Source organism: Schistocerca piceifrons, chromosome 10 (assembly GCF_021461385.2).
Source record: "Schistocerca piceifrons isolate TAMUIC-IGC-003096 chromosome 10, iqSchPice1.1, whole genome shotgun sequence".
NCBI classification, from domain to species: Eukaryota; Metazoa; Arthropoda; class Insecta; order Orthoptera; family Acrididae; genus Schistocerca; species Schistocerca piceifrons.
Genome location: NC_060147.1, coordinates 90,791,400 through 90,817,633, shown reverse-complemented (window position 1 = coordinate 90,817,633; position 26,234 = coordinate 90,791,400). Strand labels below are relative to the sequence as shown.

At 46.5% G+C, this 26,234-nt stretch overlaps 1 protein-coding gene and 1 non-coding gene across 3 annotated transcripts in view; one reads left to right on the top strand and one right to left on the bottom strand.

Annotated features, from left to right (window-relative positions):
• Positions 1–26,234, bottom strand: part of LOC124718643 (disintegrin and metalloproteinase domain-containing protein 10) — a 543,247-nt gene that overhangs the window by 138,765 nt on the left and 378,248 nt on the right. The gene's annotated exons all lie outside the window — the stretch shown is intronic.
• Positions 5,267–5,341, top strand: Trnas-gga. Its single transcript has one exon. It is a non-coding gene; the product is annotated as a tRNA-Ser (tRNA).

Genomic DNA, 26,234 nt, shown 5'->3' with positions numbered 1-26,234 from the left:
GGAAGGAAAGGTGCTTTATTGAAGACGAGTTCTTATATTGTGCTACTACGGTTTAGTAGTCATTTCAAAAATTCTGTGAAAGAGAAACTGAGACAGCGAAGTACACAGCTTGCTGTTATTCCTTGAGGTTCAAATGGTTCAAATGGCTGTAACCAATATGGGACTCAGCATCTGACGTCATCAGTCCCCTAGACTTAGAACTACTTAAACCTAACTAACCTGAGGACATCACACACATCTGCGCCCGAGGCAAGATTCGAAGCTGCGACCGTAGCAGCAGCGTGGTTCCGGACTGAAGCGCCTAGAACCGCTCGGTCACAAAGGCTGGCATTCTGGGAGGACTTTACAATTGCAACCTCTTGATGTCTCGATAAATAAACCATATAAAATATATATGAGAGAGGAATGGAATGAATGGATGGAACTCAACATGAATTCACGCCGAAGGGAGCTTTGAAACGATCTACAATCAAACAAGTGTGTCAGTGGATAAAATAGTCGTAGTCTAGAGTGAGAGGAGACATGACTGTTTAATCTTTGAAGAAGTGCGGCATACGTAATGGTCTCGAAGACACTGAAGAGGAGACAGGGATAATGTTGACAATTATAGACCTATTTCTATGCCATCGGTGTTTGCTAAAGTTATCGAGAGGGTTGTATATACAAGGTTACTGCAGCATTTAAATTCACACAATTTGCTGTCAAATGTACAGTTTGGTTTTAGAAATGGCTTAACAACTGAAAATGCTGTAGTCTCTTTGCTCTGTGAGGTTTTGGACGGATTAAATGAAAGGTTGCGAACGTTAGGTGTTTTCTCTGATTTAACGAAGGCTTTTGACTGTGCTGACCACAAAATATTACTGCAGAAATTGGAACATTATGGAGTAAGGGAAGTAGCTTGCAATTGGTTCGCCTCCTACTTTAAGAACAGAAAGCAGAAGGTAATCCTCCGCAATATTGAGAGTGGTAACGATGTTCAGTCCCAATGGGGCACTGTTAAATGGGGCGTTCCCCAAGGGTCGGTGCTGGGGCCACTGCTGTTTCTTATTTATGTAAATGATATGCCTTCTAGTATTACAGGTGATTCAAAAATATTTCTGTTTGCTGATGACACCACCTTGGTAGTGAAGGATCTTGTGTGTAATATTGAAACATTATCAAATAATGTAGTTCATGATATAAGTTCGTGGCTTGTGGCTTGTGGAAAATAATTTGATGCTAAATCACAGTAAGACTCAGTTTTTACAGTTTCTAACCCATAATTCAACAAGAACTGACATTTTAATCAGACAGAATGGGCATGTTATAAGCGAGACGGAACAGTTCAAGTTCCTAGGCGTATAGATAGATAGTAAGCTGTTGTGGAAAGCCTATGTTCAGGATCTTGTTCAGAAACTAAATGCCGCTTTATTTACCATTAGAACAGTATCTGAAATAAGTGACATTTCAACACGAAAAGTAGTATACTTCGCATATTTTCATACGCTTATGTCGTATGGTATTATTTTTTGGGGTAATTCTTCGGATTCAAAAGGGGTATTTTTGGCTCAAAAACGGGCTGTTCGAGCTATATGTGGTGTAAGTTCGAGAACCCCTTTCGACCCCTATTCAATAGTCTGGGAATTCCCTGCCGTCACAGTATGTATTTTCTTTAATGTCGTGTGTTGTTGGCAATATTAGCTTATTCCCAAGAGTTAGCAGCTTTCACTCAGTTAATACTAGGCAGAAATGAAATCTGCATGTGGAATGCACTTCCTTGACTCTTCTGCAGAAAGGAGTGCACTATTCTGCTGCATCCATTTTCAATAAGCTACAACAAGAACTCAAAAATCTTAGCAGTAGCCCCAACGCTTTTAAGTCTAAACTGAAGAGTTTCCTCGTGGCTCACTCCTTCTATTCTGTCGAGGAGCTCCTGGAAGAGCTGAAAAATTAAGCAAATTTCAGTGTTACATTGTTTATTTTATTTATTTAAATTTACGAATTGTCGCCTGAATACGTTTCTTGTATTTCATTTTATCTGTTTCTACAATCGTGTTATAATTTCATGTATTGACTCGTTCCATGACCATGGAGACTTCTCCTAAATGTGGTCCCACGGAACAATAAATAAATAAATAAATAAATAAAATAAATAAATGACGACGAAAAAGAGGAGGGAAGAAAAAGACCAAAGTTCACATGACGATTTCCAAGTTTTTTTGTAGGTCAACGTGGTTTTATAAACTAAGAATTTTTTCTTTTTTTTAGTCTGGCTTCGCAATCTAATAACGAAAGAGGTACAGGTGTCATTTAAAAAAAAAAAAGGTTAAAAATTATGGCGCATCTTACAGTCCGCAGCGTGTTATCGTCTGCAAAATACGGCATGTGCCAGTCAGTTGTATGAAATGAGCGCGGTAAGACGCGACAGAATGGAGCTGTCGTAAATGGAGTTACCGGATTTGTCGGTGTGTGAGCGACGACTGTCCAGCGCGTCTACAGCCCCACGACGAACGGTGCACCAGTGGCAGCCACATAACGCGGCGTTAACAACAGTGGTCGTAAAAACACCCTAACGGACAGCAGCTGGTGCTCGATTTGTAAGTGACAATCACTTTCAAACCCGAGAACAATTACTCATGTGAGTGGACTCAGGTCCATCCGAACCTGTTTTCGAGCGAACACTACCCAAAAGAACTACGAGGGTTGGAACTTTAGTACTGGGAGCGATTTATTTGCAACTTATAGAAAACCTACAATTTCAAAGTCTTGCTGTCCGTCGTAGTACTCACAAGCACATATTGTCGAAATCAGGATCACTTTGGGTAACGAGGATGAAATTATCTTCCAAAACCTTTACCTACCGTTCGGTATTCACCGTGCCATCGAGGAATATCGCAACGATTATTCCGTGACTAGTCATTGCACACCACACACTCACCCATTGAGCTTGAAGAGACTTCTCGATCGTTAAATGCGGATTCTCAGTCACCTACATGCTGCAATTTTGGTTACTGAGAAACCCATCCAAATGAAGTGGGCTTCCTCGATAAACCAAACCATACTGCGCATGCTGATTGCCATCATGACCTCGGCCAATCCTGAAGTTTGAACGCAAACCGTTCAGAAGTTACGACGATTTTATTTCATATAGTTCAATAATTGCCACCACCCGCCAGGGTAGCCGAGAGCGCTAATGCGCTGCTTCCTGGACTCGGGTAGGCGCGCTGGCCCGCCTGGATCTGGTTTTCAGGCGGTTTTCCACATCCCGCTAGGTGAATACCAGGCTGGTCCCCAAGTTGCTCCTCAGTTACACGACTCAAAGACATTTGAAAACGTTCGCACTATTTCAGGTGGGGTACACTACATCCGTCCCAAGAGGGGGGGGGGGGGGGTTGGGGTTGCGTCAGGAAGAGCATCCGGCCACTCTCTGCAATTAACACTGCCACATCCGTAATAATAAAGCCGACCCCGCGGTGGAGCGGGACAAAGGCCCCGAGAAAAAAAGAAAGAAGTTCAACAATTGTCACCCAGTATTGGCGCACACTTCACTGCACAGTGAAAATTCCATAGTGAAACCTAGGACTGTTTTTTTTTTTTAATATTAATCACAGTATAAGGTTGCTGTACCACCGCACCACAGAGGACTGGAATAATCTTTTTTTTTTTTTTTTTTTTTTTTTTTAAAGTATCTATTCCGTGTAAGTTGTACTTAAACGGTTGCCATTATTAAGTTGCAACTCTTGTACATGTGGAGGTAGTATAAAATCAGGTACCTCGCAATAGTTCATTGCTCACACATAAAGTTACAAGTCAACAGTGGGTCAGTCAACATAGAAACCGACAAGTAGCTCACTGGAGGTGTAAAGGGTGGTCTGGTGAGCCGCGACTTTCGCGTTTAACCACAGTGTATGGATGGTAGGTACCTTCAGGGTCAAGGGAGTGCTGTACTGTTATAGGAGTGTCTCTCTCACTGTCACGTGGGTCCTTCCATTCAGGTTGCCATGACCACGAATGAGGTCGCTGATTTCAATATTCTCAGTGACCAAATCTCCGCTCTTTCTTCTACGTCTTCAAGAGGACTACCATCTTCCACGATGACAACAGCGGTTTTCACAGGCCAGCAATCTTACGTTTCTGATTTTGACGAACAATCGGGCAGCATATCCGATCTCGACTGGCCTACAAAATCAGCCAATCTCAAACCCACGGAAAGTGTCTGGGAACACTTGAACCAGCGATCAGCATCCGCACAGTATGGAGGCTCTGCGGAATCTGATCATCAATAGGTGACTTCGACAGCATACGGTAATACCTGAACAGGGCTGTGGAGTCTCTTCCTCGCCGAACCGGGACCATTCGCGAGCCTGTAGATTGATTCACTGATTGAGAAAGTATGGGATCAAACGGCGACGTCATCAGTCTCGCGATTCCAAAGTGGGTTACATAAGAAAGATGGTCTGCTAAAAGTGGACAGAGTCAGTCAGAGGAGTCAAATTATAAAAGAATGAACATTAAACACACATAGTAAAACCATGAAAAAAGCATTGCGTCATGAGGCCACATGTGACCCACGGGGACCATCCGACCGCCGTGCCATCCTCAGATGAGGATGCGGATAGGAGGGGCGTGTGGTCAGCACACCGCTCTCCCGGTCGTTATAACGGTTTTCTTGGACCGGAGCCGCTACTATTCGGTCGAGTAGCTCCGCAATTGGCATCACGAGGCTGAGTGCACCCCGAAAAACCATAAAAGGTGAGACAAAATTTAAAAACTGGAAAAAACGGTGGCTGTCATGGGGTACAGACCGTGAACACTGCAAAAGGAGTCTGAACCACAAACAACCAGCCCCTGCTCCAAGAGAACCTTATATCTGGGAATAAAGACCACTTTCACGGAGGAAACCGATGACCAGGTCAACCAACCGTAGATCGTTTGCTAATATTAAATTTAAGGAAGCACGAAGACTATGCTTAGCATGAAGGGTCGAAAGAAGGGGATATGCCACCAATAGGTGAGATATCGTCAGTTTAGAGCCACAATCGCATTGTGGGGGTGGGTCTTTATGTAGGAGGAAACAATGGGTGAGCCGGGTATGGCCAATGCTTCAACGGGATAACACAGTGGACTCTTTACGAGAGGGGCGGAAAGAAGTGTCCCAAACTGCAGTAGACTCCTTCATTGTGCGGAGTTTATTACTATGAGCGGTAGCGCTCCAGATGGCATTCCACTGTTGGGCAAAGAGAGATTTAACGTAGATCCGCATATCCGCAGCTGGAATCCTGAGCCGGCCTGGGTGGCCGAGCGGTTCTAGGCGCTATAGTCTGGAACGCTACTGTCGCAGGTTCGAATCCTGCCTCGGGCATGGATGTGTGTGATGTCCTTAGGTTAGTTAGGTTTAAGTAGTTCTAAGCTCTAGTGGACTGATGACCTTAGAAGTTAAGTCCCATAGTGCCCAGAGCCATTTTTTTGGAATCCTGAAAGGAAATGGGCGGGGGGGGGGGGGGGGGTGTAAGTATTTTCTTCTCTAGCCGAACGGTCAGCCAATTCATTGCCTGGGATTATCACTTGATGCGGGACCCAGACAACGACGACTGAACAGGCGGCACGCTCAAGTGCAGAGAGAAAGTCATGGATGGCAGAGACCAAGGGGTGAGAGTAGCATCTATCGATAGGCTGCAGGCTGCTCATGGAGTCGGAACAAATTAAAACACTATGGAGGGAGGCCTGACAAACAAAAAGGAGGGACATGTGAATGGTTAGAAGCTCTACAGTAAATAACACTACATGATCATGGCTACAAATGGTGCTCGAAGCCGGTAGGAAGCGTGAAAGTGTATCCCACCTTATCAGTAGTCTTAGAACTATCAGTGTGAAAGATGGTGGCACCCTGGAACTCGTGCAAGGATGACACATACAAGACGCTGGTAAAACATTGGAGCAACAGAGACCTTAGGGTCCTGGACGACAGCGGTCCTAATCCGTGGTCTAGGCACCGTCCAAGGGGGCAGGGGGGGGGGGGGGTTTAATGGGAGGAAAGACACGGGGTGCAGTCCAGTATGTGCAGATGGAGATCCAGGCGGAGGGTAGTGAGACGTATGCCAGCCGGCAATCCCACCCGTGGGCAGGTGTTAGGAGGGAGACATCCCTCATTGGCAAAGAGCACAGGGTACACAGGTTGTTGAGGGAATTGGCGAATGCCGACTGCGTAAGAAACGAAGAGTTGGCTCTGTCGGATGTGTAGAGGGGGAATCCCTGCTTCTGTGAGTATCAACAGGACTAGCGTGAAAGGCACCAATAGTCAGACGCACCCCACAAGGATGGACAGGGTCAAGGAGTTTCAAAGTAGAAGGAGCTGCTGAGCCATATGCCTGTCTACCCGAATCGAGTCTGGACAAGACCAGAGCACGGTAAAGATGGAGAACAGTGGAACGGCCTGCACCCCAAGATGGGTGGGCCAGGAGGCGGAGAGCATTAAGGTTCTGCATGCTCAAAAATGGTTCCAATGGCTCTGAGTACTATGGGACAGAACATTTGAGGTCATCAGTACCGTAGAACTTAGAACTACTTAAACCTAACTAACCAAAGGACATCACACACATCCATGCCCGAGGCAGGATTTTAACCTGCGACAGTAGCGGCCGCGCGGTTCCACACTGAAGCGCCCAGAACCGCTCGCCCACACCGGCCGGCTCGCAGCCATAGGTCAAACGGATATCAACTGCGTTTTTTTTTTAATGGGAACCCCCATTTTTATTACATATTCGTGTAGTAGGGAAAGCAATACTAATGTTTTAGTTGGACCAATTTTTCACTTTGTGATAGGTGGCGCTGTAATACTCACAAACGTGTAAGTACGTGGTATCACGTAACATTCCGCCAGTGCGGACGGTATTTGCTTCGTGATACATTACCCGTGTAAAAATGGACCGTTTACCAATTGCGGAAAGGTCGATATCGTGTTCGTGTATGGCTATTGTGATCAAAATGCCCAACGGGCGTGTGCTATGTATGCTGCTCGGTATCCTGGACGACATCATCCAAGTGCCCGGACCGTTCGCCGGATAGTTACGTTATTTAAGGAAACAGGAAGTGTTCAGCCACATGTGAAACGTCAACCACGACCTGCAACAAATGATGATACCCAAGTAGGCGTTTTAGCTGCTGTCGCGGCTAATCCGCACATCAGTAGCAGACAAACTGCGCGAGAATCGGGAATCTCAAAAACGTCGGTGTTGAGAATGCTACATCAACATCGATTGCACCCGTACCATAATTCTATGCACCAGGAATTGCATGGCGACGACTTTGAACGTCGTGTACAGTTCTGCCACTGGGCACAAGAGAAATTACGGGACGATGACAGATTTTTTGCACGCGTTCTATTTAGAGACGAAGCGTCATTCATTAACAGCGATAACGTAAACCGGCATAATATGCACTATTGGGCAACGGAAAATCCACGATGGCTGCGACAAGTGGAACATCAACGACCTTGGCGGGTTAATGTATGGTGCGGCATTATGGGAGGAAGGATAATTGGCCCCAATATTATCGATGGCAATCTAAATGTTGCAATGTATGCTGATTTCCTACGTAATGTTCTACCGGTGTTACTACAAGATGTTTCACTGCATGACAGAATGGCGATGTACTTCCAACATGATGGATGTTCGGCACATAGCTCGCGTGCAGTTGAAGCGGTACTGAATAGCATATTTCATGACAGGTGGATCGGTCGTCGAAGCACCTTACCGTGGCCCGCACGTTCACCGCATCTGACGTCCTCGGATTTCTTTCTGTGGGGAAAGTTGAAGGATATTTCCTATCATGATCCACTGACAACGCCTGACAACATGCGTCAGCGCATTGTCAATGCATGTGCGAACATTACGGAAGGCGAACTACTCGCTCTTGAGAGGAATGTTACCAAATGCATTGAGGTTGGCGGACACCATTTTGAGCAATTATTGCATTAATGTGGTATTTAGAGGTAGTCACGCTGTAACAGCATGCGTTCTCAGAAATGATAAGTTCACAAAGGCACATGTATCACAATGGAACAACCGAAATAAAATGTTCAAATGTACCTACGTTCGGTATTTTAATGTTAAAAACCTACCTGTCACCAACTGTTCGTCTAAAATTGTGAGTGCATATGTTTCTGACTATTACAGCGCCATCTATCACAAAGCGAAAAAAGTGGTCCAACTAAAACATTCATATTTCTCTACGTACTACAGGAATATGTATTAAAAATGGGGGTTCCTATTTTGTAAAAAAACGCAGTTGATATTCGTTTGACCTGTGGCAGCGACATCTAGCGGGCCAATCATAGCGCCATCTGGTTTCCCCTTTCAAGCTAGACAAGTTTCGTGCTTTGTAGTTTTTTCGTTTGATGCTTATTTCGTGAGATATTTGGCCGGTCACGATCAATGGACCACCCTGTATACTGCGATGTAGGTTGAGATCCCAGGACCCACAAACAGCAGCCATTCACCCTGGTTTGCCAGTAATTGACAAAACAAAAATTTTTAATTTGTTGCGACACTTAATACCGTTAAAAAAGTTGTATCGTCTAGTCTGGCTGTGTGACGTAATAGGTAGGAACAGCAGCATCACATGTTGGCGGTTGTGACATCGAATCTTAGTCATCGTAAAACATTTTTTTTTTATTTTTAAATGTTTATCGAAATAACTTTTATCACATTTTTATTAATTCATTTAAATGTAATTAATTCCATTCATTTGATACATAAGTTTTAATCATAATATCAACTTCTTCACTTGCTCTCTTTCTCCTCCTTTCATCGTCATATTGAAATCTTTGTTCGACTGTTTTTGATTAATGTTATGTATTAATTTCGATTTAATTTCTTTTGTTTTAAAAGCCCGTTTTCCGTCCACATCACTGTGTTCGTTGTATTTGTTTCTCATTTCGCCTGAATTCCGTTTCACTTATAAACCCGTCTTTCGTTTAAATTTTTACCTGCGTTATTTTGTCCACTGTGCAATAGGTAGTTAGGTTGTGTGTCTCAAATGTTTGTAAGACGATTACGGTGCAAAAAAATTGCACATCTAGTAACAAAAATACATTTTTATGGGTTGATATGCATTACAGTGTGAGGTGACGCCTCAGAAGCAATTGAGTACCGGTGTCCCCAGTTTTGTGTAGCAAGGTACACAGACGGCAGTTGACATTTGCCAAAGTTGTATTCAACGAAACACTTGCAATGCGACATCTTGGTGCAGTGCAAGTTGCAAGGACGATCTGTTTGATATACAATGGACGGGCTTTGGGTTGTGTTGCTGCAGAAGCCAATGCCTCTCCACGTGTCGTCCACGTGTCGTCCACACGCTACAAGGAGACAAGTCAGTAAGCAAGGAAAGTTGGACAAGTATCTCGCCAACAGTTCTGGCGTTACCGTTCTAACCGGCAACTCCGTCACTAGTGAAACGTGTTATTCACTGACGAGTCCAGATATCTCCTGTCACGGGGTGATTGCCGTGTTCGTGTGTGGAGACCCGTGACTAGCGGTACCTGCCAAACGTTGTGCAGCAAATCGACAGATTCGGCTAAGGCTTGTGTGATGTGGGGAGGCTTCAGTTCAAAATGGTTCAAATGGCTCTGAACACTATGGGACTCAACTGCTGAGGTCATCAGTCCACTAGAACTTAGAACTACTTAAACCTAACTAACCTAAGGACATCACACACATCCATGCCCGAGGCAGGATTCGAACCTGCGACAGTAGCGGTCGCGTGGTTCCGGACTGAAGCGCCTAGAACCGCTCGGCCACACTGGCCGGCTGTTCTACATGCATGTAGTCTTTAGGTGGCATTTCTGGGGCACCCATGTCAGCTTGTTATCAAAAATAAGGCTCAAGAAATGGGACTGCCCTACTACATCGACGAGCTGGTTGCCTAAATAAAGTCCTGGATCAGGGTGTACTGTGGGTCGACGACAAAAATGCATAACACACGTTTTGGAGGAGGAAAAGTAAGCCTACAGACGGGGCTGCACGGTATTGAGTGTGATGTGTGCTGGGGTGGCTAAACTTTTTACAGGTGTCCTTACGCGATGACTATTGGCTACCCCTAGAGCGCCGAAGCTTTCTCTCCTACCACAGATCCAGGAAGAAGTGCGCGCCTGCAGACTTTGGAACAAAGACAGGAAGAAAGAGACACCTGGGAGGGCGCTAACGAGCCATGAAGCCCCCCCCCCCCCCCCCCCCGCCGCTCACACACACTCTACACACACACACACACACACAGAGGGCTCTGCTGGCGCTGCTGTGCTGTGCTGCTGTTTTTGCCCGCTCCGGCCACTGCCGGACAGTTCCAGACCGCTGGAGCGAGAACCCTGCCTCCCCTCCAGTCCAATAATTGGCCCCCAGCGGCCGTTCCAGCACACACACAGCCCGCTGTCCTCGCGCACGCTCGCCGTTCCGCTACATTACCACGCGCATACGTCAGTCCGATGACGTCACACGAACACTAGTTGTCCGTACACGCTTGCACGACGGTTAATAATAGAACCCGCAAGACGTCGCTACACTGAAACAAACATCTCGATCAGCTGACTAGCGGCGACATCCATTTGCGGGCGACTTCTGGAAAAAACGTGCCACTTATCTTTATCTCAACTGCAGTAATTTTATTATAGATTTCTTTATTACAGTTGGGGAATCTAGTGTAGCGTTTAGTCGCGCCAGAAGATATGTGGAAAGAAGCAATATTTCACTCCACACACGGAGCGAGGTGGCGCAGTGGTTAGCACACTGGACTCGCATTCGGAAGGACGACGGCTCAATCCCGCGTCCGCCATCCTTATTTAGGTTTTCCGTGATTTCCCTAAATCCCTCAAGGCAAATGCCGAGATGGTTCCTTTGAAAGGGCACGGCCGACTTCTTTCCCTGTCCATCCCTAATCCGATGAGACCGATGACCTCGCTTTCTGGTCCCCTCCCCCAAAACAACCCAACCACTCCACACCTAAACTTGCTTTAAGAGTACAAAAGACATTTCCAAACACCTTTTTTTTTTTTAACTGAGGATGTAGTTGCTCCGAAGATCAAATATTTGATAAATGAAGATTTTGAGACATTAGTATCTTATTATCTAATTCACTGCAACTGTTCTCCCTTTTACCAACGTCTTTTAAACATACATGTGCCACTACCGCTGTCGTTTTATGCAACCCGCGATGTTACGAGATTTTTATATTCTCTCGTTCGCTACGCTAAAACTAATTTGTACTGGGAGACGTTTTCACTCGAGGCCACGGTTTTCTATTTATTCACAACTACATACAAAGATGACCTTCAAGTGCACCTTCACCCTTACGCCCATCCCTCCCCAGTGAGGATAGCTACTACCTTCTTCGTGGCAGTCCCTCCTACCACTGTACAAAAATTTCCAACTTCACCAACTATTCGCGATATTCGACCTATTTTTGGTCTCCACTGATTAGACAATTACCCCACCTGCGTAGTCGGCTATTCGTTAACATTATCAATTTAAACGTGCATGAGAGGGTAATGAAAGAAAAACAACTTTTGAAACTTCCTGGCAGATTAAAATCGTGTGCCGGACTGAGACTCGAACTCGGGACCTTTCGCAGGAGAGCTTCCGTAAAGTTTGGAAGGCAGAGACGAGGTACTGGCAGAAGTACAGCTGTGAGGACGGGGCGTGAGTCGTGCTTGGGTAGCTCAGATGGTAGAGCATTTGCCCGCGAAAGGTGGCGGTCCCGAGTTCGAGTCTCGGTCCGGCACACAGTTTTAATCTGCCAGGAAGTTTCGTATCGGTGCACACTCCGGTGCAGAGTGAAAATCTCATTCTAAAAACAACTTTTGTAAACGTTGTCTTAAAACTAATTAAATTGATTATTCGCTCCAAACTTAACCCTTATAAGCACGATATTTTCGTACTAAGAAGGCCTGACGAATAAAATTATGTGTTTATTTTAGGAAGTTAGAAAACTGCTAGGTAAAATTCACACAAACGTCAGTTTTACAATTTGTAAGTGCTCGACTAAGCCGGTGGCGTAATAAGGCCACTCAACGAAGACCAAAAAAAGTAAAAAGTGGGAAATAATTTATGCACTCTCAAATTCTTGTACAGCTATAGGAGGAGTGCCACCGGCATTTATACAAGAAGCCCGGTTGTGTGTAGGTGCGTTTGAAGCTCACTGTTGTAAGTATTCCTTGAACAACTCGGAAACTATGGCCTCTGGCGAAACGTATTCCAGAATAAAAATTATCTACATTAAATTTCCTATAAAAAGGTCCAGTTCAATTTTTTCTGTAAGGCTGATAATTTGTGCGTAGCGAGCGAGTGAATGAAACTTTCGTGCGTGGTTTATAAAGGCGAACTATAACACTGCGGGCTGCATAAAGTGACAGCGGTAGGGGCAAGATCATTAAACGTAAACCCCTATTTTGTGTAAAAACCGAACATTATGGATAGTCTTGGGTTTCATTTCTTATTAAAGCGCAATACAACATTTCACATGTACTGGGCGTCAGAAAACTAAATGTTTTTCACCAAGCTTCTGTGGAAGCGGCGAAATAAATGACTCACAGTGGAGCGAAAACTGCAGTGCATGGCGGCCCGGATGGTCACCCGTCCAAATGCCGGCCACGCCCGACAGCGCTTAACTTCGGTGATCTGACGGGAACCGGTGTGTACACTGCTGCAATGCCGTTGCCACCTACTACATGTATCCCTATTGCTAAATAAGAAACCATTACTGCAACTAATATTGTGCTAATTTGCATTCTCCATAGATGAACAGCAGTTCTAGCCTTTATTCATTGGAGTACACAGTTCTTTCAAAAATCTCTATTTGAAGACGGTTAACTACGAGGGCAGTTCAATAAGTAATGGAACACATTTTTTTTCTCGGCCAATTTTGGTTGAAAAAACCGGAAATTTCTTGTGGAATATTTTCAAACATTCCCGCTTCGTCTCGTGTAGTTTCATTGACTTCCGACAGGTGGCAGCGCTGTACGGAGCTGTTAAAATCGCGTCTGTAACGGATGTGCGTTGCAAACAACGGGCAGTGATCGAGCTTCCTTTGGCGGAAAACCAGGGCATCTCAGATATTCATAGGCGCTTGCAGAATGTCTACGGTGATCTGGCAGTGGACAAAAGCACGGTGAGTCGTTGGGCAAAGCGTGTGTCATCATCGCCGCAAGGTCAAGCAAGACTGTCTGACCTCCCGCGTGCGGGCCGGCCGTGCACAGCTGTGACTCCTGCAATGGCGGAGCGTGCGAACACACTCGTTCGAGATGATCGACGGATCACCATCAAACAGCTCAGTGCTCAACTTGACATCTCTGTTGGTAGTGCTGTCACAATTGTTCACCAGTTGGGATATTCAAAGGTTTGTTCCCGCTGGGTCCCTCGTTGTCTAACCGAACACCATAAAGAGCAAAGGAGAACCATCTGTGCGGAATTGCTTGCTCGTCATGTGGCTGAGGGTGACAATTTCTTCTCAAAGATTGTTACAGGCGATGAAACATGGGTTCATCACTTCGAACCTGAAACAAAACGGCAATCAATGGAGTGGCGCCACACCCACTCCCCTACCAAGGAAAAGTTTAAAGCCATACCCTCAGCCGGTAAAGTCATGGTTACAGTCTTCTGGGACGCTGAAGGGGTTATTCTGTTCGATGTCCTTCCCCATGGTCAAACGATCAACTCTGAAGTGTATTGTGCTACTCTTCAGAAATTGAAGAAACGACTTCAGCGTGTTCGTAGGCACAAAAATCTGAACGAACTTCTCCTTCTTCATGACGACGCAAGACCTCACACAAGTCTTCGCACCCGAGAGGAGCTCACAAAACTTCAGTGGACTGTTCTTCCTCATGCACCCTACAGCCCCGATCTCGCACCGTCGGATTTCCATATGTTTGGCCCAATGAAGGACGCAATCCGTGGGAGGCACTACGCGGATGATGAAGAAGTTATTGATGCAGTACGACGTTGGCTCCGACATCGACCAGTGGAATGGTACCGTGCAGGCATACAGGCCTTCATTTCAAGGTAGCGTAAGGCCGTAGCATTGAATGGAGATTACGTTGAAAAATAGTGTTGTGTAGCTAAAAGATTGGGGAATAACCTGGTGTATTTCAATGCTGAATAAAACAACCCCTGTTTCAGGAAAAAATTTGTTGCATTACTTATTGAACTGCCCTCGTAAATGACCATTGCGCATTTTTCTTGTCTTCCAGTTTGTTTACTGGAGTTGCCAGCAAGTTGACGGGTTACGTTAACGCGCGTAGCTGCTCTGTGCACTAGTACGCGAGCGTCAAACTCTATTCTTTATTAGGAGTTCGTTAGACGCCGTAGTTCTCGAATTATTCAAGAAAAATGTACAGAAGTCATCTCGTATAGTGATGTGCGCAAAAGATCCTCGCGAACCAGTCTCTCTATTAGTGCAAACCCTAACAAAATCCATACAGTCGCTCCTGAGATTAATATTGACATACAGACAGAAAAGCGCGGCACAGGATTTTAATTTGTTATATGTACAGACTCATTATATTCCTTACAAACTCACACCCAAACTACTTCTTTCTCTATATAGCTACAGAACTACGCACGCAGCGCTTAATAGCGTGCCTCGACCTACTGCAGTGTTCTGTCACCCTGCAAGCGTCTACCAACGTCGGCCGCGCTGACGTGAGAAGTCCCTGCACTAAGTACGTTTGCACAGCTATCTTAACGCTCGGTGCGACAGTAAAACAGCTCTCGGGCGGTGCGAGATCCATCTGCATACGGCCACCCAGATAGCGGGGCAAATAGTGGCGTCTCGTTTCGCAACCCTTCCGCGAAGACGGCTCGAGTGTGATTCACGAAACGCGAAACGGCAAACAGATAAGAGCGGTGCTAAAAGAATGACGCGGGCCGTTTACCGAGGAACGGTTTACTCATTTGTGAGGGAAACGGATGAAAGCGCTTAGCCGAGAATCCAACTGGTGAGTCGGCCATTTCTCGCGTCGGACACGGAGCGCGCAATAAAACATTACAGCGGCGGCAGCATTAACACGCGCACGGGATGGCGACTTCGCAGAACTGTTGCCGTGTGTGATGCGGCGCATCATTAACCGCCGGTCGAAACTGGTCAGAAAAGCACTGACGGAGGTCAGACGCGGCACAATACGAAGTTTTTCAGTTCCCTCTGAGACGTAGCGCCTTACATCGTGCCTACTGAGATCGTAACAGCATGAAACAGACGTTCCATTACGCATCACGCGCAGGACAGATGGCGACAAATGTCCTAGAATATGTACACTGAAGAGCCAAAGGAACTGTTACACCTACCTAGTACCGTGGAGGGCTCCCCCAGCACGCAGAAGTGCCACAACACGACGTGGCATGGACTCCAGTGAACTGACACCATGAATCCTGCAGGGCTGTCCATAAGTCCGTAAGAGTACGAGGAGTGGAGACCTTTTCTGAACATCACGTTGCAAGGCATCCCAGATATGCTAAATTATGTTCGTGTCTGGGGAGTTTGGTGGGCAGCGGAAGTGTTTAAACTCAGCAGAGCGACTGTGCAGCAATTCTGGACGTGTGGGGTGTCGCATTGTCCTGCTGGAATTGCCCAAGTCCGTCGGAATGCACAGTGGACATGAATGGATGCAGGTGATCAGACAGGATGCTTACGTACCTGTCGGAATCGTACCTAGGCGTATCAGGGATCCCATATCACTCCAATTGCACACGCCCCACACCATTACAGAGCCTCCACCAGCTTGAACAGTCCCGTGCCGACATGCAGGATCCATGGATTCATGAGGTTGTCTCCATACCCGTAAATGTCCATCTGATCGATACAATTTGAAGCGAGACTCGTCCGACAAGGCAACATGTTTCTAGCCATCAACAGTCCATTGTCGGCATTGACGGAGCCAGTCGAGACCTAAAGCTTTGTGTCATGCAGTCATCAAGGGTACACGTGTCGGCCTTCGGCTCCGAAAGCCCATATCGATGATGTTTCGTTGAATGGTTCGCACACTGACACTTGTTGATGGCCCAGCACTGAAATCTGCAGCAATTTGCGGAAGGGTTGCACTCCCGTCACGTTGAACACTTCTCTTCAGTTGTCGTTGGTGCCTTTCTTGCAGGATCTTTTTTCGGTCGCAGCGATGTCGGAGATTTGATGTTTTCCCGGATTCCTGATAGTCGCGGTACACTCGGGAAATGGTCGTACGAGAAAATCCCCAATTCATCGCTACCTTGCCTCGGAGACGCTTTGAGCCCCATCGCTCGTGCGCCGACTATAACACCACGTTCAAACTCAGTTAAATCTTGAAAACCTGCCACTTTAGCAGCAGAAATCGTCCTAACAACTACGGCAGACAATTGTTGTCTTACACAAGCATTGCCGACCTCAGCGCCGTCTTCTGCCGATTTACATACTTGAATATGTATGCTAATATGGTTCAAACGGTTCTAAGCACTATGCGACTTATCATAGGAGGTGAACACTCAATGGGTGTAGTATAAGAAGTCATTGCAGTAAACTATATGATGTCCCAAACTTTTGTTGTGGTATGTACACTACTGGCCATTAAAATTGCTACACCACGAAGATGACGTGCTACAGACGCGAAATTTTACCGACACAAAGAAGATGCTGTGATATGCAAATGATTAGCTTTTCAGAGCATTCACACAAGGATGGCGCCGGTGGCGACACCTACAACGTGCTGACATGAGGAAAGTTTCCAACCGATTTCTGATACACAAACAGCAGTTGACCGGCGTCGCCTGGTGAAACGTTGTTGTGATGCCTCGTGAAGGAGGAGAAACGCGTACCACCACGTTTCCCACTCTGATAAAGGTCAGATTCTAGCCTATCGCGATTACGGTTTTTCGTATGGCGACAATGCTGCTCGCGTTGGTCGAGATCCAATGACTGTTAGCAGAATATGGAATCGGTGGGTTCAGGTGTGGAATACGGAACGCCGTGCTGGATCCCAGCGGCCTCGTATCACTAGCAGTCGAGATGACAGGCATCTTATCCGCATGGCTGTAACGGATCGTGCAGCCACGTCTCGATCCTTGAGTCAACAGATGGGGACGTTTGCAAGACAACAACCATCTGCACGAACAGTTCGACGACGTTTGCAGCAGCATGGACTATCAGCTCGGAGACCATGGCTGCGGTTACCCTTGACGCTGCATCACAGACACGAGCGCCTGCGATGCTCTACTCAACGACGAACCTTGGTGCACGAATGGCAAAACGTCATATTTTCGGATGAATCCAGGTTCTGTTTACAGCATCATGATGGTCGCATCCGTCTTTGGCGACATCGCGGTGAACGCACATTGGAAGCGTGTATTCGTCATCGCCATCACCCGGCGTGATGGTACGGGGTGCCATTGGTTACACGTCTCGGTCACCTCTTGTTCGCACTGACGGCACTTTGAACAGTGAACGTTACATTTCAGATGTGTTACGACCCGTGGCTCTACCCTTAATTCGATCCCTGCGAAACCCTACATTTCAGCAGGATAATGCACGACCGCATGTTGCAGGTCCTGTACGGGCCTTTCTGGATACAGCAAATGTTCGACTGCTGCCCTGGCCAGCACTTTCTCCAGATCTCTCACCAATTGTAAACGTCTGGTCAATGGTGGCCGAGCAACTGGCTCGTCACAATACGCCAGTCACTTCTCTTGATGAACTGTGGTATCGTGTTGAAGCTGCATGGGCAGCTGTACCTGTACACGCTATCCGAGCTATGTTTGACTCAATGCCCAGGTGTATCAAGGCCGTTATTACGGCCAGAGGTGGTTGTTCTGGGTACTGATTTCTGAGTATCTATGCACCCAAATTGCTTGAAAATGTAATCATATGTCAGTTGTAGTATAATATATTTGTCCAATGAATACCCGTTTATCATCTGCATTTCTTCTTGGTGTAGCAATTTTAATGGGCAGTAGTGTATTTACTGTATCATCAAACGATTGCAGAACACTTACAGGAAGCAGTTACATCCATTACATATCTGGGTATACGCGTATCGAGCGATTCAAAGTGCAACGACGACATAAGGCTAACCGGGGTGGACAGAAATACGGAAACGATAGCATCCCTAGCAGGGTGTAGGTACACCATTGGTTGTCGGACCTTTCTGGCAACGATAATAGAGGCTGATGGTGATCACGTACCCTTCTGTCTCAGGTAGACCGAAGAGGCTCAGTAGTATTCAGATCTGGTGAACAATTCATCCTCGTGCTCAGAAAACCAATCGTGAACTAAGCGAGCTGAGTGAACAGAGGCTTGTCGCCTTCGAACACAGAACCACCATTCGGAGACAAAAGTTTGTAAGTAAGCTGTTTAGGTTTATTATGTTGGTAAAGCCACGTAGCGCTCTGTATGAAAATCACTGACTGTGCTGTGTGCAGTCTGTAGCTGGTTGGCATTGTTGAAATATTCGCTATTGTAGTGTTGGGCAGTTGGATGTGAACAGCGCGTAGCGTTGCGCAGTTGGAGGTGTAGCATAAGTCAATGCAGTAAACTATATGATATCCGAAACTTTTGTTGCGGTATTATTTATTGTATGATCAAACGATTGCAGGACACTCACAGTCTGTAGATGGTTGGCATTGTTGAAATGCCGGCCGGGTGGTCTAGCGGTTCTTGGCGCTCAGTCCGGAGCCGCGCGACTGCTACGATCGCAGGTTCGAATCCTGCCTCGGGCATGGATGTGTGTAATGTCCTTAGGTTAGTTAGGTTTAAGTAGTTCTAAGTTCCAGGGGACTGATGACCACAGATGTTAAGTCCCATAGTGCTCAGAGCCATTTGAACCATTGTTGATATATTCGCTATTGTAGTGTTGGGCAGTTGGATGTGAACAGCGCGTAGCGTTGCGCAGTTGGAGGTGAGCCGCCAGCAGTGGTGGATGTGGGGAGAGAGATGGCAGAGTTTTGAGAGCGGATGATCTGGACGTGTGTCATCAGAAAGAGTAAATTTATAAGACTGGATGTCATGAACTGATATACATATTATGACGTTAGAACACTATTAAGGTAAATTCATTGTTTGTTCTCTAACAAAATCTTTCATTTGCTAACTACGCCTATCAGTAGTAAGTGCGTTCAGTAGTTTGAATCTTTTATTTAGCTGGCAGTATTGGCGCTCGTTGTATTGCAGTAGTTCGAATAACGAAGATTTTTGTGAGGTAAGTGATTCATGAAAGGTATAGGTTATTGTTAGTCAGGGCCATTCTTTTGTAGGGATTGTTGAAAGTCAGATTGCGTTGCGCTAAAAATACTGTGTGTCAGTTTAGTGAATGTCTGAGTACGTTCAGTTTTGCTCAGCTGTTTGAAAATCAAATACGTAGAGGTTTTCCAGCACTGTCATTTATAAAAATTTTTTTAGGGGGATGTTTTCAAGTTGTGCCGGGGGATGGACCTGAACACCCAAAATGCTCACATAATCCTTTCCACCAATGTTACCTTGCAGAGTAACCATGGAATGCTACAATTTGCCTACCCAAATCATCAACGAACCAGCGCCATGGTTCACTCTCGGGACGTATTCTCGGCCAGAAACAAGACCAAATGACTCCATAGTGTAGCTTTTAGGGCTCCGCCGCCAGGTTTTCCTGTTAAGGAAATTTGCATCGCTGATGTGTGGTTCTGGGCGTCCAGTTCGCCCTCCTATTCCCTGCCTACAGAGTCCCCTTCCTGTTGTTTTGCTCAGGATTCGTGAGTGCGACATTCAGTTCTGCGGTGACTTTTGCAGCTGTCGCCCTATTATTTTTCATCACAATACTCTTGAGTATACGTCTGTCAGATGATCAACACACTTTTTTGCTATACAAGGTGAAAAGTATTTAAACCGACAAACTGGGAGGTTGTAGGGGACATCAAAACAAATATTTTTCCCTAATGTTATTTTCTCCTATGAGGAGTATTTAAACCGGTAGAGGAAGATTTCTCTGGCGGCAAATTAATTAAACCAACAAAGATTTTTCCATTTTTTTATGACCAAGAGAAAACACATAACACAACCCAATTTCAGTTACAGTAGATTTTCAAAAATGCCTCCATTGACACGTAAACAAAGGTTACACCGTCGGATCATGTTCTGTCTGACACGGGAAAAACTCCTGGAGTATCCTGAATTGTTCCTGCTGCTGCTACTATGCGGGCAACCAGATCCTCTTCTGATGCAACAGGAGTTGCGTAAACAAGGTTGCGCATCTCTCCCCACACATAAAAGTCCAGAGGGGACATATCTGGGGATCGAGCAGGCCACGGTACAAGACCACACCTGCCAATCCACGTTTCTGGGAACCGTCGGTCCAGGAATCGACGCACACGACGACTGAAATGTGCCGGCGCCCCGTCATGTTGGAACCACATGTGTTGTCTTGTAGGGAGCGGGACGTCTTCCAGCAACTTTCTCAAATTGCAGCGTTCTTGCTGTGCGACGGCGCCCCTGTCCAGGTAATCTGCTAAATGACCCAGTCTCACGCAGACGTTGGTACACAGCAGCAAAGGTCGCATGATGCGGAATACGGTGATTAGGATATTGTTGTTGATAAACCCGCTGTGCAGCTCGTCCATTGTGGTGCGCTACGTAGTACGCACCAACCATATACAGCATACATGAGGTCTCTGAGGAAGCAATCTTCTGGCTGGATGCTTTAGATATTAACCTATAGTTTTTATTACAACTTGAAGCTCTGTTTATCAATATTACTGTTTATGAAAACCACATTTTCTCTTTTACATGTAACTCATCCTAGTGTTTTTATCCATATGTATATTATTGATTTATCGATCTAATCTAAGACTTTTATTACCATAAATGAATGTAACCTATTTTATTTGTAGTATATGCATATTGTGTTACCAGTAACATCATTGTTGTTCAATTCAAGTAATGTATCCTTGATGCCAAACGAAATAATAAAAAAAAAAAACATATCAGTGTACTCACTCCGGGTGTATCGCTCTATTAGTAAACAGAGACAATGCACTACTACACTGGTGGACAGCAGTTGCCTACAACTGAAGAGCGTAATACGCCCTCTAACAACTGAAGAGCGTAATACGGCCTCCACCGGTTTTAATAATCCCCATAGAAAAAATGACATTAGGGGAAAATATTTGTTTTGATGTTCCCTACAACCTCCCACAGTTTGTCGATATAAATAATTTTCACCCTGTATAAATCTATGGTACAGGGCCTCCCGAAACAACTAACACTTGGACTACCTTGGTAGCGGAAGCACGCGCCATACTAGCACCAACAATTTGCTCACGTTCGAATGCACTCACAAGTACACAGAACACCGTCCTGACCGCGAGTGACTCTTGCAGCCTATTGAGGACGTCGCACAAGTGGCGTTCATGCTCACATACAGGTGCAGGCCTGGCTGGCATCTTCGTTTATGTTCAAGCAACCATTTATAGAGGTGTTTCCATATTTTGGTCGAGGCCCCAAAAAGCAAAATGGTTCACATGGCTATAAGCACTATGGGACACAACATCTTAGGTCATCAGTCCCCTAGAACTTAGAACTACTTAAACCTAACCAACCTAAGGACATCACACATATCCATGCCCGAGGCAGGATTCGAAGCTACGACCGTAGCAGCAGCGCGGTTCCGGACTGAAGAGCCTAGAAGCGCTCGGTCACAACGGCCGGCCCCTGTAAAGCAGACGCCATACTGCGATTCATTCGAATATACTGACGATATGTAGCCTATCCACGAAGGAGGTAGCTTACAAAACCGTAACAGTTGGGACTGACAGAGCAAACAGAGGAGATCGAAAGAAGGTCAAAGTACGCTTGTTAAGTATGAAAGCGACAAGGAGATTTACCTCCAACTCCAGTGGCAGAAGCTAAAAAGAGGGACGTTCGGATCACGGAAAGGTTCAAAATTCCGAGAACATACGTTACTAGAAGAATCATCTAATACATTGCTTTCTCCTATGTATGCAGGGTGATTTTTTTCTACCGTGTACAAACTCTAGGGACTGATCGATGCGGAACAAAAAAGGTCCGATGAACTTATGTGCGAAAATGCACGGTTTCCATGCTAGAAACTATTTATTCAATCATACATCGCTACAGAGACTGCGATCTAATGTGCGCTGTACCATGCAGCCATAGTTGCAGTATGTGTTGAAAATAGTTTCCATATACGAGGGTGAGTCCAATGAAAACCTTAAATTTTTTTAAAAATATTATTTATTGTGCAGAAGTGGTATAAAGCTGTATCACTTTTCAATATAATCTGCCCCACGCTCAATGCAAGTCCTCCAGCGCTTACAAAGTGCATAAATTCCTCTATAAAAAAATTCTTTTAGTAGTCCGCTCAACCACTCATGCACCGCGTGGCGTACCTCTTCATCACAACGGAACTTCTTTCCTCCCATTGCGTCTCTGAGTGGTCCAAATATAAGGAAATAACTTGAGGCAAGGTCTGGTGAATATGGTGGGTGAGGAAGACACTCTTTTCCGGTTGGTGGAAGTGAACCTAGGTTTCTTCCGCACTAACGATTCGTGCAAGGAAGCCATCATCTTCTCGTTCAAAGCGCAGAAGAAGTTCTTCACAAGCATCAACACGTCGTTCTCTCATTTAAGGAGTCAGCTGCCGTGGCTCGCATCTTGCAGACACTTCGTGAAACTGGAGCACATCATGCACAATGTGGTGTGCTGACCCACGACTAATCTGTAAACATGTTTCAGTGTCATTCAGTGCCACTCGGCGGTTTTCCTTCACTAAGCCTTCAACTGCTGCAATGTTCTGTGGAGTCACAACTCGTTGTGCCTGACCTGGACGAGGAGCATCTTCCACTGAAGTCACACCATTTGCGAACTTCCTACTCCATTCGTAGACTTGCTGCTGTACAGACATGCATCACCGTACTGAACCTTCATTCGTCGATGTATTTCAATAGGTTTCAGACCTTCACTACGCAAAATCCGAATGACAGAACGCTGCTCTTCCCCGGTGCAAGTCGCAAGTGCGGCGGCCATTTTTATACTGATACTGCGACGGGATGTGTGCATCTGCAGTATGCTGCCACCTACAGGCCATTCTGCACGCTGTTCGCAGCACGCTTACCAACTTACAGGACAACGGCGCGAAATTTCGATTTGTTATTACAAATTTAAGGTTTTCATTTGACTCACCCTCGTACCTCAACGCATGTGTGTACGCGCCGTAGCTTGTTCCGTCTCACACGTTCATATCGGCAAGGCTTCTTCCGAACTGTGTCAAAGGTAGCACGAATACGCTGCTTCAGTGTCTCCACATCTGGAGTGGGCTCTGATTACGCGATACTTTTGAGATGGCCTCATAACCAGAAATCGCACGGGTTGAGATCCGGTCAATGATCAGGCTGTGCAACTGGACCCCCTCGTCCGATCCATCGACCAGGGAGGGCACGATCGAGATGCATCCGGACGTTAAGGGCGAAGTGAGCTAGATCACTATCATCTAGCAGCCACATAACCCTTCGAATCATCGATGGGACTTCTTCCAGCAGGAGAAGCAAAGTCACCCGCAAGAAATGTCGATAGTTCCGGCCTGTTGGGCGACGTGGGAGGAAGACCGGTCCCAAAATAACTACTACTACTACTACTACTACGTGATCAGGCCCAGTGGACCGCACGCATCTACAGGTTTCCTCCTCCACTGTATTCTGTCCATTGCTGCTATCCGCCATTCGTCCACATCTATTGACGCTTGGTTTAAATCTTCATGGAGTCCATCCCTCCAACGCTTCTTGGGTCTCCCTGGCGGTCTCTTTCCTGTAGGTGTGAAATCCAGGAGCTTCCGAGGCCATCTGTGATCCTCCAACCGGGCCACATGGCCGGCCCACTGCATTCGTTTGGCTTTGACAGCTCCTGCTCTGTTGGGCTGCTGATATAGTTCCTCAAGCTCTTGGTTGTATCTGATCCTCCATTCCCCTGTATCTGCATCCAGAACCGGACCGAAGATATTCCGAAGCACTTTTCTCTCAAAGACAATGAGCTTATGGAAGTCCTGTTTCCGGATACTCCATGTCTCACAGCCATATAGAACAACAGGCTGGATAAGGGTTTTGTACAGTCGAATCTTGAACCGTCTGGAGAGATATCTGGACTGAAGCAGTTTCGCTAGGCTGTGGTAAGATCGGTTTCCTGCTTGTATTCTGGCATTGATCTCTGCTTCACATGACGAGTCCTCAGTGAAAAGTGCCCCTAGTATTTGAGTTCTTGCACACTCTTGTAGGAATGGTCCCCAACCTGCAATGATTGTAGATGATCAGCAGTCTGACAATGACCACGCGTCATAACGAGGTACTCTTCGTTTATGGTTCAAATGGCTGTGAGCACTATGGGACTTGACATCTGAGGTCATCAGTCGCCTAGAACTTAAAACTAATTAAACCTAACTAACCTAAGGACATCACACACGTCCATGCCCGAGGCAGGATTCGAACTTGCGACCGTAGCGGTCACGCGGTTCCAGACTGAAGCGCTTCGTTTATGTTTAGCCCAAATTTGCTGGCAGCCTCCTTTAGTGCTTTGGTCATTTACTTCAACTCCTCTTCCGGCCTAAAATAAGGTCGCCAATTATCCCGGCCCACACATTCCGGCTGCACCGATGCTGATGTGTCTATGTCACCATGCTATGGGGGTTGTGCATACTATCCCACAGACGACTGTTATGAAAGTTGAAGATACTACTCCGCGAAAAAGTAGCCTCATCTGTGAATGGGGTGGATGACACAAAATCGCGGAATAGTGGTTGCCTGGTGAAGAAACCAGTGACAAAACTGGTCCAGATGTGGAAAGTCTGTCGCATATAAGCCCTGCACACAGTGTAAGTGATAAGGGTAGTAACAGCTGTCATGGTGAATGTTCCACACTGTCGTCTGGCTTACCCTGTACTTGCGGGCGCTTTCCACAACGTTAATTTTCCTCCAAGTCTGGTGTCCGATCATTTCGGGTACGTCCTTCATGACTTCCTCCTTGCTGATACTGTTGCAGATACTGAATGCTGTGGTGCTTGTTGGTGGGGATAGGCCTCCTGATACAACCTTGTTGCCCGCCGGCCATTGGCATTTGCCTTTCTGTAAATAAACAACATGTTGGCAGGCTATCAATTCGAATACGGGACCATTGCGTACAACGCTGTAACACGTCCGCTACAAAGTCAGTCAGCAAGAGGAGTGAATCAGACACAACATTACCAATTACTGTGGAAGGAAAGAGTGCTAGGTCATGACGTATGAGGAACAGTATCAACCTCTAGGAGGAAACCGTGCATATTGTAACTGTGGCTGCGTGGTACAGCGCGTATTGGACCGCGGTCTCTGTAACTAAGTCTAGCATGGAAACGATTCATTTTTGGACAGAAGTTCACTTGACGTTTTGCGTTCCGTATCATCCCACTGGTCAATTGCTACAGTTTGCACACGGTGGAAAAAGTCGCCCTGTATGCAGAGAAAAGACCATGAAGGTAAAACTGGCCGCGAGGGATTGGCCGAGCGGTCTGGGGCGCTGCAGTCATGGACTGTGCGGCTGGTCCCGGCAGAGGTTCGAGTCCTCCCTCGGGCATGGGTGTGTGTGTTTGTCCTTAGGATACTTTAGGTTAAGTAGTGTTTAAGCTTAGAGACTGATGACCTTAGCAGGAAAGTCCCGCAACATTTCACACACATTTGGTAAAACTGGGGAGATTCGCGTTCACACAGGTATCTGCCACCAGTCGGTCTTTCCTGTCGACACTCAAGACTGGAACAGGAGAGGAGACAAGTGATGATGGTACACGAAGACCACTCCGTCACACACTGTGGACTGTGGAATATAGACAGGTACAGCAGGAGCGGCGAGCTGGAAGTGCGCGCAGCTCTCCTTTGAACGCTCTGGGAGACACAGGAAGCTGGCGAGCGAACGGCGCGGCAGCAGCAGCAGCAGCAGCGGTGCCGCAGCGCCGCCAAATGAATGCAATTTGCGCTGCCGGCGTCGAGCGCGCGCGCTGCGAAGCAGTCTCTCAACGCAGGCAGCACTGCGCGAGGAGGAAAAGTGTAACTCCGTGCCACGGACGGGCCTCGCCCACGCGCGGGACAAAGGCGCCTGCCTCCCCTGTGTGAACTCCGGCTGCCACAGTGCGCCGGGCTTCCGCAACATCCGACCAGCCGCCGCGACTTACCTGCAACAGAAGAGCAAACACGACCGTCACATCGCCGCTCGCAAATAGACACACGACGTTACTGTCTAACAAC